At 43.7% G+C, this 15,287-nt stretch overlaps 1 protein-coding gene across 1 annotated transcript in view; it reads left to right on the top strand.

Moving 5' to 3' along the window:
• LOC144762755 (uncharacterized) overlaps window positions 1–6,869 on the top strand; it is an 842,179-nt gene extending 835,310 nt beyond the window's left edge. The window contains exon 41 of the mRNA XM_078648006.1: window positions 6,492–6,869. The gene's annotated coding sequence lies outside the window, so the exon portion shown is untranslated. The remainder of the gene's footprint in view (window positions 1–6,491) is intronic.
• The last annotated feature ends 8,418 nt before the right edge of the window (window positions 6,870–15,287 follow it).

Here is a 15,287-nt window from a genome sequence, read left to right as displayed (position 1 = left end):
ACCTACTTTTTCCTATTTTTATCAATACTTCTAATTTCTCTTTTCCTTCTATGTATTTCTCTCCTTCTTAATTATGTGAATGCTGTTAGACTGTCAACTTAAAATGTTATTACATTTCAAAGGCCTTAGACATCCAACTAAACTTAGGAAGATCAATGAATACCTTTCTAGGTATACGGATGACATTTATTTGACTCAAGAAACTTGGGTGAATGATATTATTTGATCTTTTATGGTTAAAGGTTGGGCTAGAAGTTTTCTTTCTTCACTAGCTGACAATGGGGTGCCATTTTTTTTCAAAGAAAACTTCCCATTCCGATTCTGCATAAACATTGCAATGCTAATAGTAGATTTATACATATCAAACTACAGATTGATAAAACTGTATTGCATTTAGTCATTATTTCTGACCCAACAACAGATGGTCCATTTTCCGGGAAAACATTACCACTGTAGTTGTTAAGCTTGACAATGTTCCTTTAATAGTTATGGGAATGTTAACCTTATAAAAGATCCTTTATTAGATAGAGTTTCTATAACCAAGTTTAAGCCTACCCAAATTTTCTTTTGTTTTTAAATCAGTTTTCAAAAAACCCAAATCTTTTAGATGTTTGCAGACTTAATTTTTCCACCAGTAAAGAATTATCTGTCTGTCGAATAAATCTACGTCACCATCTAAACTTGATTATTTACTAGCCTCTGGGAATTATGCCACTTAATTTCTTCTCCTAAGATGCATCAAATTGATATTTCAGATCATGCCATGATATCTCTTTTAATAAAATAGACAGATTCTCTTTTCCTAGACCTCGCTAAAAAATGATGATTGATGTTATTCTAAAGACAAACATAAATGCAAAACATTAGATTATATTACACAATCGTTTTAGCCTCAATACAGAAAATAATACATCTAATGTAATCAGATGGGACACATTTGAAGTAAATATTAGCAGTTCTACCACCTGCTATGGCAAATGAAATCAAACTATTCCTTTAGAAAATTTCTGATTTGGAAATGCAATATATAAGTATGCAAAATGATTTATTTCCTCAAGTAATGTGAATTTTAAAATAAAATTGTAAACGATAAGATATGAATATAATTCATTACTGATCAAGAGAGCTAGACAACAAATAGCAAAGGAAAGTTTTATGTCAAGCTAATAGATCTAGGAAACTGCTTAATAATGATTTGTGTATCAAAACGACAATATGAACACATGCTATCCACTTAGACTCTGATCAGTTATTGACATCTTCTAAACGTATCCTGAATTTGAAATGGATTATTCTAAAATACATCACAACCCGGATACTTCAAAACTCTAAAATAATTGATACATTTTTATTATCTTGCAATATGCCTGTCCTTGCTCAAGATAATCAAAATGTTTTAGATACCGTAGTTTCTCTTAAAGAAATGCGGTCTTCGATTAATTCTAGACAAACTTCTGGCCCTGATGGCATCCCAACTGAATTCTATAAAATATTCAATGCACCCTTAGCACCTTACCTTCTAACATGTTTAACAGATTTGCACAAAAAGTAAATGTAGGAAAGTAGGATCTGCTTTTATGGTTACCCCCACTTTTTGTTTGATGTGATGCTGTTTCTGACCAGTCTGACTGGGATCCTGCTAATCAGAACCCCAGTCTCAGTGCTTTCTCCCCTAAATTGGTATGGTAAGTACTTAGGTACATCCTAGATTGGACAGTGGTGTACACTTATCAGTCCCTACCTAGTATATGGTACTATGGTGCCCAGGGCATAGGTACACCAGGGATAACCCATGGGCTGAAGCATGTATTATGCCACCCATGGGAGACCACTCAGTTAGTAACTACAGGCCGGCCATTGCAGCCTGTGCAAGCTGATGCTATCACTATATCTAAGGTCACTGCACTTGAAACCTATAAGTCACAACTAAAGCAGGCCTTTCAGTCCTGAAGGCAGGGTACTTGGTTCTAAGTGTGAGGGTGCCCCTGCATGAGCAGGACACCCCTCAAGCCTACAGAGTCTGTTCTCCCAGGTTGTAAGTGTGACAGCCACATAACATATAGAGGGGCACTGCGTCATTACGCGATGACCATCTCGAAACTGGCTTTAACAAAACCTATTATGTTAGGTATCAAACATGTTTGAATCATACCCCCATACCGTAAACAGTGTGGCACACCGTAAACAGTGTGGGAGATATGATTCCATGCACTGTAAAGCTCCTTCGGGAAGCCCTCAGTGTTCCTGGTACCAGTCTTCTAGACCCGGACAGCACAACATGGCTGCTGCTGACCAGAGACATGATTCTGCCCTCCTGCTGCTGAGCCAAGCTCGAGGAGGGGAGGCAGAACAATAGGTATCCTGTCACAGGGAGGTGTGGCCACCTCCCAGACAGGGTTTAGTGTATTGGGGCCGGGTGGGAGCACTTGCTAGTGCCACTCAGTCTGCTTCAAGGGCACACTTGGTGTCCTCCTTGCATAGTCTAGTTCAAACCAGCTCAGGGAGCCGTTGGTTCCAGCTACGGCGTGAAACTGCACAGAGGACATGGTAGTATCCTACCCACTGCCCAACCCCTCCCCTGGGCAGGAACCCTGAATAGATCAAACTCTTTTGTTAGGGTACTTGAGGACGTAACTTGAGGGTGGGTCCCTAGATTCATTGTGGGACAAGATTCATTTCAAGATACCACTTCTTCAACCATCTGGGCACTCTGGACTTCGCCCTGGACATCAAAGCTGCAACTGGGAAGACTCTTGCTGCTCCTGATCTCGTCACCCTGCTCGTCTGCTGCAACGTCCGTGCCTGTGCACCATGCAGGAACCATCCAAGACCTGTGGGCATCCAAGACACCTGAAGGAATCTCCCTTGAAGTGAAGGAGCCACTTCCCTGCATCTGTAGGCACCGCAACTAAGCTGACCAGTCTGCTGATCTTGGGCTCCCATGGACTCCGAAAGGCTCAGCAACACAGGTGGTGGTTCTGCACATTCCTCGAGGCCTGCCCTGTCCTTTCACCAAGTTTGAGGCCAGTATCCCTCGTCAGAGCCACAGGAACAGAAACCCAGTGCACTGAATTAACTTGCAGTTGCAAAGGCTTGTTGGCTTTGGGCTTTGGGCTCCAAGTAGCTCCAACCTCAAGCATCTCCAGTGGCCAAGATCTTCATCCTCACTGCATCATTTGCACCGTGAGCCTGCATGTTTGGTGAGCTGCTCGTAGTCCTCTTGCAACGACAGTGCCTCCGGCCTGTGGGTCCTCTTGAGAGTCATCGTTGAATTCTGTAGCCTCCCCTGATTGCTCGGGGCCTGCCCTGACTCCCCTGTTTGAGGTGAGTCACCTGGACCTTGTTGGTCCCGACACTGCATCTTCTACGCTTTCCACATTGCTTGCAATTGCCAAGGCTTGTTGGTGCTCCCAACGGACACTAACCCCTCAACTCTCGACATCCGATGTGGGACTGCTCATGAATGGCTCTTGGTCTTCCACAGCGTCGCCTGGTCCTTAAAGCAGCAGCTCCAAGGTCACCGTCATCTCTCCTGTAACACTCGACATCGGTGGGTATTCGTCTTCCATGCCTCCTGGTCAGTCCTGAGTGGCATAGACTCTGCCCCCTCTGCTTGCAGGTACTTCTCAACATCAATCCACCTTTGGGTTCCACCGGAAACTTTCACCCTCCCCAGCAGCGGCATCTTCCTGAAGTCCTCCATTGGGTTTCACAACGGTTTCCGACACCACTTCCCACCTATGCACATGGCTTCCCTGGTGTAGGTATCCTGGTTCCTAGAGTATCCACGGGTGTGGTGACTTTCCAATCTTCTGTCTTCCACTGGCTTCCTTCAGGGTTCACTGGGAAGGGTCCTCCTTCTTGAAAATTGCAACCGCGACTTACCCATTGAAGTGCATTGATCCCACTTCGTGTTCCCACTCCGCACACGGCCTCGGAGGCCCCTCGTTACTTACCTTGGGTGGTCGCTTCGGTCCCTGGTACTTCTACGTCTTCTAGGTATAGTCTTGACTCGAGTCGTGGTTCCATTACCACTATGTTAGTATATAGTTTGGTCTCCCCTGGTGACCACTGTGTATTCCATGCTACTTACCCGTTTCTTTTGAAAAGTATTGTGTGTATTGTGTAGATCTACGGCTAGAAGATATCTGTATGTGTTTCTGAGTGTCTTATAATAAATATATATTTTTATAAATACACTCTGTGGTTCTTTTTTGCTTAATCTGTACCTAGAAGATTATGTTCTGGTGAAACAAGCAGCTTTACACTCTTTCTGGACAGCCTGAAGGCTGCTCACTACAGCTACCACTCAGAGAGCTTTCTAAGGTTGCCTTAGACCACTGAAATCACCACAAGGGTTGTCTGGATTGGTGCAAGGTGCCCACTTACATAAGTGTAAACCATATACCAAGCCAGCTTCTCACAGTAAATGTATCTCATTCTTTTCTGAAGCTTTGATTGTAGACTTTCCTAAGCTGGATAAAGATTCCACTATTGTTTCCAAGTACAAGCCAATATCATTAATCAATCAAAACTACGAAATGTATACCAATAGACTTGCTACTAGATTGTCTAAAGTTCTTGACCGATTAATTCATCTGGACCAAATTGGTGTTATAGAAGGTAGACTCTCTGTGAATTACAGCTGGCCTATTTGTCATGCTCTTTCATCAATAACCAAAGCTGATTCACCCTCTGGGCTTACTTGCATTAGATGCAGAAAAATCCTTTGACAAAGTTAATTGGCAATTCTTATTTTAGATTATGGAATTATGTTATTTTGATCAACCTTTTATTGCCATGGTTAAAACATTTTATATTTCTCCCTTTGCCAAGCTTTTAGTTAATGGGTATACTTCTGATACCTTTCATCTTTTTGGAGGAACTAGAGAAGGTTACCCTCTTTCTCCCCTTCTTTTTCTTTTGCCTATTGAATCTCTTCTTGGTCTTCTATGGAGTTCTCCACATAATAATGAAATTATGATTGGCAACACTAATATTAACATTTCAGCATATGCAGAGGATATCCTATTCTTTATCTCTGGTCCTGTGACATAAATCCTGGTAATACTCGATATAATAAATCATTATCCAACAGTATCTGGTTGCACCTCAAATATAAAGAAATCAGCATTCTTCCCTTTAAATATACATTCACATCAGATATGATGAAGCAATATAATATTGCATTGTGTCAAAACAAACTCAAATACCTTGGAATATTTTTTACAAACACTTTACAATATACTTTAGAACTTAAGAATGAAAATATTTTTCAAAAATTTAAAATTAGAATAGGAACTTGGGTGTCCTTTAATCTAAATTAGTGGGGTAGAATTCAATCAATTAAAATGGTTATTCTACTACAGATTTTATTATATACTATCGACATAAGCCCTATCTTTTTTACTATCTTTTTATAAACAAACCACTGAAAATAATATTCAGTTTTATGTGGAATAATAGAACCCCAAAAATATGTTATTCAAAATTCCAACATAATAGTTATAATGGTGATTTAATGCTGCCAATTCTTTAGAATGATCGCACTGCCTTTATTGTGTGAAAGCATCCTTCTGGCTTCAAAATACATGCTCAATATCTACTCCCACATGGATCAAAACTGAAGGGAACTTAAATAATTTCATTTTTAAGCATAACCAATACGGAAGCTTTTATCAAAAACGATCCTATTATTAAGAATAAAAGCTTTCTTATCTTTTATGAAGCAATATTTTTTTCTCACATTAAGCATTCTAAACAGACTTCATTATGTCTAAACCCAGCTATTAAACTTTGCCATAATATAAAGTTTCAGAAATTATTGAATGATGCTGGAATTTTCTATACATCCAAAATAAGGCAAATAAATGTTTTTTTTATCATTCATTCATATAAACAAATATGTTTACCATCCTATGAATTCCCTATATATGAATGCATGGACGTCTATACCTAATGTGTTCCCCACATATCATTCCTGTTGCTAATATACCTGAAATAGAGTTACCTTTGAATATCGTTAATCAATATGGTCATATAACATCAAAAGTATATAACAATTTTTTACATAATAAGTCATCTAATCTAAATAATATTAGAGATTTCTGGAATGTGGAATTGTCTACTACCTTTTCATCTAAAATCTGGCTGCACATTTTACTATAAAATGTATCTGGTTGGTACCTATTTCCTTATAGGGATCAAATTGTTTTATTGTTTTATACTTGTCTATGGACTCCTATTAGCCTTTTCAGAGCTAAATTACTCAATAATCCCATATGTTGGCATTGTAATAAAAATGATGGGTCATTAAAACATTTGTTATATGGACAGCCTTCCATATGTACATTCTGGTCCAAAGTGTGGGATATTATTTGTAAAATTATAAATATTTCAGATGATTTGACATTTTCTATTATTGCTTGTAAATCATGTTCTCTTTCCTCACGCTTATCTTTCACTAATCAGAATTTATTTGATTTTTTCAGTCACTTCAGCAATTAAATCCACTCTGCCTAATTGGAAGGATGATAAACTATTACCAACACATACCTTTTGGGCTAGGATTATATTTACAAGACAAGGTGATGGAATGTCTTCTCTTCATCCTATTCTAACATTACATAAACATTAAATTTTTGGAAAATCACTGGACTAATATGCATCTCAAAATGTATAATTTAATTGCAATCTGACTTTGTTTTGATATAATCTACACTATATACAAATATAGCATTATATAAGTAGCTTAATGTCCTGTTTGTCACTATTATTTATTTAATTAATTTATATATTATCTTTTTCCCTCACAATTTATTATATTGGTCAATAAAGTTATAGGACTATAACTGTTGATGTTTCCTTATCATTCATTACTGTTTTTTGTGTATTCATTATAAAATATCTGATTGCTACATTTCAATAAAATAGTTTGCACTGAAAAGCACTTCATGTGTGTTCTTTGGGATACCATCTCTTATGATGTTGAATGAGGGTCTCTATGTTCCAGTAGCTCTTCAGCTATCCTGCAAAAGCCTTACTCCCTTCCCTAATTCTTTGAAAAGCCCAGGAGATGGTTCAGAGGCTAAGATGTCCAAGCAGCTTTCCCAAGGCTGTCCTCTACTCCATGTTTGAGGCCTAGAGGTGAGCCGACATTTATGTTTTTGTGGCACATCTAGAAATAAAATGCAACAACTTTACCCTCTTGTAAGTAGAAGCACTAGGTCTATGAAGTATAGTCTCATTCTGGGCTAGTTGGAGTTGTTCCTATATTTGTTTTCTCAACTTCCATGGCTATAGAACCCTTCAGTCAAGGACAGCCCTGGGTGCTAGGGTATCCTATTGATTCAAGTCTTTCCTGACCAATATAGTTCACCCTCTCATGCAAGACTCTCTGTCTACGGGTGAGAAGAATTGCCCACCCTCTATCTGATTAATTTGCTTGAGTGCCTCGTTCCTAAGAAGTTTGTCTTCACCCAACCAATCTCTTGATAACCCTGATATCCTGGCAGTTGGCAGGAAATACACCACCTTGTTTCAAGTAGTTGAGAATTAGCCATTGTCTTCTGCCAAAGAGCATCAATCCTCTGACTTCCTCATGACGTCATGTCATCTTCCAGGCAGCTAGCAGAATCAGAGATGCAAGTGAATGCTTGAAACACCTACTTAGCAACAATCAGAGTCCACTGGAATAGACCAGGAGGATGATCACCGCATCTTCACATATCCCTGGAAGGCATAACCCTCAGGCCCTCTTTATGTGGCCAGACTATCACACCCTCTGAATAAAAACGTAAAGGAAGAAGTTCCACACTTATTTTTTTACAGTGTCTATCTCCAACCCATGATGTCACAGTCCTACACAGCAGAGAAAAGCATGAATGACACTAGTATGAGTATACTCTTCACAATGCAACCTGGATTGCCTGCAGGCACTTAGGTTTCAGTGATGGGGAAAGGTGATTAACTAAAACCACTGTGATCCTGCAGATTCAGTAGAGTTAAAATAGATTAGGGCTTGATCTCAAATTGTGCTCAAACCTGTGTTTGCACAAGCTGTGAACACAAGGGTGCAGATTTATCAACACTCTGTACTCGTGCCAAGTCACCAAAGGTTATGCAAACCAACTAAAGTGTTGAAAAACAATTTTCTTGCTAAATTGTTTTTGTGCTAAAGGCAGTCTAAATGGTAACACAAATAGCACTTTGCACTGCTTTGCTTTACGTTCTGTCAAAGGATCGTCACATGGATAGAACATGGTCAGAACATGGTCATTCCCATGCTTCCATCCATTGATTTTTTATGCAAAGCCCTATCTCTTAACAATGGTAGACAGGGCTTAGTCTAAAAAATAACTGCCTCCTTGCAGAAGGTGCTAACGAGGAAATATGTCTTAATTTCTCCTAACCTTTCAAACATTGCATGTATGTTCTTACTTAAACTCCAATGTGTAAAATTGAACACACTGAAAGTTTGTGACAGTGGTGGAAAGATCTACCAGAAAAGACAACTCCCCTAGGTAACTGTGCTCACTCTTAGGCAGAGAAGCAATCAACATAAACTCATAGATACATATATTATATATTATTTTAATAGTGTGGAAACAGTCACTCAACTAGTTACAATCTCATACAAAAACATTTTTCACAATTATTGTATGACTGTATCATTTTCTACACAACAATCACGGACCTAAAAATGCGTAAAATTACATAAAATCCATTCATCATCCATACATAGGAAGGGATATAAAAATCAAGCTGTCATTGTGCAAATATGAATTAATTAGTCATGTACAATAAATGCAGAATCGACAAAACAGAAGCATTACCATCATGCAGGTTTCTATGCAATGCTTGATTTCAATATATACTGATATAAAACACAAACAATCAAGCACATAATAACCAGATTCACTAAAACACAATTTTTAACATGTTTACTTATTTTCTGTTCACAGTGTTCGAAAATATATCTCTCATTTTCACACTACCCCAGATCACATTCTTCACCCAACCATCCACTTCCATCACCAACACCTCTCTCTTTATAATTATTGGATCCATTAGGACTCCTTACCTTCAATAATAATTTGAAATATGTCACCTGTTCGTATAATGCCACTTGACTTTTTTCCATCCTGTAATCCAGACATGGGATTGCAGCTCAACACTCACAATAATTGCATATCTGAAAGAGACAATTATTTATAGATTCCTTACCTTGTGAATTAAGACAAAGTCAAAGACAACTTAACCGGTAAGGGGACCGCTAGACTTAGCCGTAATACATTAACTTTGGTATCCGGTGCTTCATTTGGGCTGACCCGCGACCCCTCGCCTTTCTCGTTTGTCTAGAATGCCAGCAGGACGCCAGTGATTAGTCCCTCCCGGCGCCTGACAACCTATATACTTTTGCAGCATGGACGCTTTAAATAAATGGTAAGCCGGTTGCAGCCTTACAGATGCACGCCGTTTCCTTACGATGCCTAAAGAGCTGCTTCTGCTATATAGGTTTCATATCCTGACTCAGTCATTTTTTATTTTCAATAGATAGAGCTACACGACCACTTAACTAGGTAAGCCTTCCTCCTGAACCTTTTATACTATATAGAACAGATGTCGAAACCGTGCGTGTTGTTGGCTAATTCCACATTGTCTGTCATGTTTTTCCTATTTAGAGTTGACCTCTGGCTGCACGCCATCTATTAGGAGGATTGTTCTGTTTTCTCATAGTAAGGTATGGCCGTAGTTGTTTTCTAGGGGTGGTACTGTTGTTGAGAGAACTGTTTTTTTGTATTGAATATCCTAATGAGTGTTTGTTTGTTTTTGTAGATTGTTGGTCCTGAGGAGAACTCCATATTGGGGAGTTCGAAACGCGTCGACCTGATTTCGGGTCTTTTTGTCAAATTTGAATTACATCATAGATAGTTTCTATTAAATAGGACTTCTATTGCTGAAAATTGTATTTAGCATATAATCACTTCTAGTCATTGTATACATGTAAAAAGAGCGTACATATAAATGTTTTTTTGACATCAGACCCTAAGGATTGTTTTGCCTGTTAGTGTGATTGCAGATGGATGAATGTTTTGGCCAGAGTGAAAGGTTGGATGTGTTGTAAATATTGTAAAATATTGTAAACTGTTTTATATAGTATGTCTCAATTGTAATGTCTCATTCTACTTTTGTACATACACATAAAAATTGTTTGCCTATCAAAATAATTTTGATCCACTAGTGCAAAAATAAAAAAATAAACTAGTGACGCAAATTAAAATAACGGACCATTATGTTTTATTCATAAAGGGGTTCAAAAAATAAGTCAAGTTACATTCAGTACTGGCAGTTGTTTTGTTGTTTACATAGTTTGGGCTCAGCCTTACTGGTTCGGAGCCACGACCCTGTGTCGTTTTTTCGCATACCATCTTTGGGCAGTCCGACTCCGCTGGTGTGCCTTCGGGGACCGTGGACTTGGCTGGGGGCCCTGGGCCTTCGACGCCGGCGGCTCCGGCCCTGGCACCGCAGGGTCCCCTTGGTTCAAGGCATTGATCAGGATCGGCACCAATCGACTTTGTAACACCTCCCCCGGGGCCGATTCCACCAGCACCGTGTCTGCAGACGGCAGCGGTTGTGTCCCAGCCGGCATCGACCCCGGCCTCCACTCTGACGTGGACACGGAGCCGGACCCGGCGCTGACGGGTACTTTTGAGCCCTTGTTCTACCCTGGTGTTCCTTTCAGGCCAGATTGACAACCAGAGGAGGGTGAGGGGGACTGAGAGTGGTCTGGAGACACTTTGACTGACCAGTTGGAATATGACCCGGACTGGAGAGAGGAGCTGGGGGAAGCCAGTGGTCTGGATACCTTTCCATGCCTTGGCATGGTGTCTCCTCCTACCGTGGCTACGGAGGAGGGAGCATCTTATGCAGTGATGTTGCGTAGGGCGGCTGAGGCTCTCAACCTCGAGCTACCTACGGTGGCAGTCAGGACTAACCTCCTGACAAAGGTGCTTCAACCGGCAGCGAGCTCTTCGGAGCCCCTGCTGCCGTTTAATGAAACCTTGGTCCAGTCCCAACACAGGGGCTCCTGTTGATAGAATGATTGCCCAACGCCACCGCCTGGCCCCGGGCAACCCCACTTTCCTTCTCCAACACCCCACCCCTGAGAGGTGGGTGGTCCTAAGCCTCAACATCCAAAGGCGCATTCCCTAACGCACCACCTGATAGGGAATCCAAAAAGCTGGACCACCTTGGGAAGAAGACTTTTTCTTCCTCCAGCTTGGAACTGTGGTCGGTAAACACTGCATGTTTGTTGGGCGTTACACTGACTCTGTGTAGGATACGGTAGTGCAGGTGCTGCCCCAGTGCCCGGAGGAGGCCCGGTCCATGCTCTCCCGTGCAGTCGCAGAGGGCAGCGACGCAGCCGAGTTTACTATACGATGTGGGCTGCCCACGCCTGACTCGCTAGGCAGGAAGATTTCAATGTCTGTAGCCCTTCGACGCTGCGCCTGGCTGAGGTCGACTGGCTTTTCAGAGGATGTCCAAGCTACCATTATGGGCATGCCCTTTGATGGCTGTCGCCTGTTCAGCGACAAAGCAGACAATGCGCTGGAGCGCTACAAGGACTCTCGGACAACTACCAAGTCCCATGGCCTTTCCACCACCCACCCTGCGCAGTATGCTTTTTGCCCCTTTTGTGGCTACGGAATGGGTGCCCCGCCACGTTCCACTCAGAGCCACAGGCCGGCACAAACTGTTCAGCACCTGCGCGCCGGGGACGTGGGACCCACCATCAGGAGTCTGGGGGCCAGCGAGTAGGCCAGTCCACCACCACCCCCTCTACAGCAGCCTCCAAACCTTCTTAGTCCGATCTTTCAGGGGCCACCAATCGGCAGTAGGTGGCAGGATTTGACATCACCTCCCCCACTGGAGCACCATCACGTCAGACAGGTGGGTTATGCAAATAGTCGGAAGGGGCAACTCCCACCCCTTCAGTACTATACCCCAGCCATGCCACCTCAGTACCATCGCATGTTGGAGTATCATCTGGCCCTTCTCCAACAGGAAGCTACGGCTCCTTTGGCCAACGGAGCCATCGAGCGAGTTCCTGCCACAAACGTAGGTCGTGGCCGTTATTCCCTCTACTTTCGGGTGCCCAAGAAGGACAAAGGTTTGCATCCTATCTTGGATCTCAGGAGCATCAACCACTTCCTCCGGAAGGAGAAGTTCAAAATGTTGACGCTAGCAAAGGTCCTTTCTGCCCTTGACCCTAGAGACTGGATAGTAGCATTGGACTTGCAGGACACCTATTTTCACAACCCTGCCCTGCCGGCCCACTTGCACTACTTGCGGTTCATGGCAGGCCACGAGCACTTTCAGTTTACCATGCTCCCTTTTGGCCTTACCAGCGCCCCTCGGGTGTTCACAAAGGTGATGGGGGTGGTCGCAGCTCATCTGCGCAGATCAGGGGCTTCCTGTCTTCCCCTATCTCAACGACTGGCTGTTGAAGGCGGGCTCGCCCCAGGCTGTAGTCTCCCACCTCCAGACTACAACGGAACTCCTGCATTTGCTGGGGTTTTCAATCAACGTGCCGAAGTCACACCTGACTCCCTCTCAGAAGCTCCTCTTCGTGTGGTCTGGTGGAGGCGGACGATTTACATATGTTCTTTGAATGTGTACATCTAAGGGTCTTTTGGGAGAACGTTGAGAGGGCACTGGAGGGAATTTTTAAAGTTAAAATTAATCTTAATTTGCCTTTAGTTGTTTTTGGTATTGAAAATAACCCTACTCATCAACTGTCTAACAAATCGACTGGTTTACTCCTCTGCTTGATATTAGTGGCCCGCAGAGAGATCTGCAGGTTGTGGAAAGACCCCGAGCCACCGCACTATGAGATCTGGCTGAGAGCAGTATTGAGTATGGCGAGACTGGACCAACGGGAGGGGAATATTTGGGTACCATTAAATAGCACAGAAATGAGGTTGGTTTAACCCCCTACAGTCCAATGATTACACCAAGCCTCGCACAAAAGAAGCTGGCCTGGTCAACCTAAAAGCGAATGCAAGAGCTTGGACCCAGGGCGCCCGGTTTGGAAGTGGGTCCTTATGCGAAAATTGCAGATGCTTAAGGTGAAATGAGGACGAAAAAAAAAAAAAAGTTCCTCTTCATCAGAGCAGTTTTGGACACGACGCAGTTTCGGGTCCATCCTCCCGAGCAGCGAGTCCGGGATATTCGGGCTATGATTCCGATCTTTCAGCCTCTAGCCCGGGTTTCAGTCAGGGTGACCCTGCGGCTACTGGGCCTGATGGCCTCCCACATCCTTCTGGTGGATCATGCCAGATGGCAAATGTGGGCTCTGCAGTGGGACCTGAAGTTCCAGTGGGCACAGCATCAGAGGAACCTGTCCGATTGCGTCCAGATCTCGGAGGGCACTGCACGCCAATTGCAGTGGTGGCTAACAATCCGGGATTGGGTCAACAGCAGATCCCTCTCCCGTCCCCAACCAGAGTTCACAGTGGTAACTGATGCATCACTTCTGGGATGGGGCAGCCACATGGGGAAGGCGAAGATCAGAGGCCTCTGGTCTCCGGCGGAGTCCCAGCTCCACATCAACCTTTTGGAGCTTCGGGCGATTCGTCTTGCACTCAAAGCATTCCTTCCCTCTGTCTGGGGAAGAGTAGTGCAGGTGTTCATGGAAAACACCACCGCCATGTGGTACTGCAACAAACAGGTAGGGGTGGGGTTGTGGACCCTATGTCAAGAGGCTCTACTTCTCTGGACATGGATGGAACATCAGGGCATATCTCTGGTGGTTTGACACTTGGCAGTTCCTCTGAACACCAGGGCAGATGATCTCAGCCACAGGTGCATGATGGATCACGAATGGCGTCTTCACTCAAAGGTGGCGCAAGGTCTCTTTCAGCAGTCAGGAGTGCCTTGGTTACATCTATTTGCCACCGAAGAGAACTCTCAGTGTCAGCAATTCTGCGCATTGGAATTTCCAAGGCAGCACTCGCTAGACAACGCTTTTCTTCGGTAGTGGAGTTGCGGTCTTCTATACGCCTTTCTGCCTATACCACTTATGCCCAGAGTGCTAAAGAAGATCTAGCGTGACCGGGCCGAAGTCATTCTGGTGGCTCTGGATTGGGCACGAAGAGTTTGGTATTCCTAGCTGTTACACATGGCCATCGATACAAAAGGGGGTGGTGATGGACGGAGCATCTGAACCAGTCAAACACTCACACCCAGTCATAAGATCTGGGTTTAATCCATCACCGTTCTTTAGCCCACTCTTCCACCCCAGTTCAGACATGGCCATATGCAAATCAGACTGACCCTGTGCCTCATGGGAACAGTCCAGCAGAACTGCCAAGCCATGCCTTCCCTGGACCGGAAACAAGCTTCCGAGGACCGGTTTCTGGCATTACAGCCGTCTTCAGCCCAGCTTGCTTGAATCCAGTGGCAAAGTGAGCAAGGGACTCACGTCTGAGCATACCCTGCCACACTTATAGTGTCCAAAGCGGTACAAAAGGGGGTGGTGATGGACGGAGCATCTGAACCAGTCAAACACTCACACCCAGTCATAAGATCTGGGTTTAATCCATCACCGTTCTTTAGCCCACTCTGCCACCCCAGTTCAGACATGGCCATATGCAAATCAGTTTGACCCTGTGCCTCATGGGAACAGTCCAGCCCGAACTGCCAAGCCATGCCTTCCCTGGACCAGAAACAAGCTTCCGAGGACCGGTTTCTGGCATTACAGCCGTCTTCAGCCCGGCTTGCTTGAATCCAGTGGCAAAGTGAGCAAGGAAATCACGTCTGAGCATACCCTGCCACACTTATGGCGGCCAAAGCGGTACAAAAGGGGGTGGTGATGGACGGAGCATCTGAACCAGTCAAACACTCACACCCAGTCATAAGATCTGGGTTTAATCCATCACCGTTCTTTAGCCCACTCTGCCACCCCAGTTCAGACATGGCCATATGCAAATCAGTCTGACCCTGTGCCTCATGGGAACAGTCCAGCCCGAACTGCCAAGCCATGCCTTCCCTGGACCGGAAACAAGCTTCCGAGGACCGGTTTCTGGCATTACAGCCGTCTTCAGCCCGGATTGCTTGAATCCAGTGGCAAAGTGAGCAAGGGACTCACGTCTGCGCATACCCTTCCACACTTATGGCGGCCAAAGCGGTACAAAAGGGGGTGGTGATGGACGGAGCATCTGAACCAGTCAAACACTCACACCCAGTCATAAGATCTGGGTTTAATCCATCACCGTTCTTTAGCC

This window comes from Lissotriton helveticus, chromosome 6 (genome assembly GCF_964261635.1).
Source record: "Lissotriton helveticus chromosome 6, aLisHel1.1, whole genome shotgun sequence".
Lineage (NCBI taxonomy): Eukaryota > Metazoa > Chordata > Amphibia > Caudata > Salamandridae > Lissotriton > Lissotriton helveticus.
The sequence above is the reverse complement of the archived record's forward strand: the minus strand, read 5'-3'. Positions and strand labels throughout refer to the sequence as shown.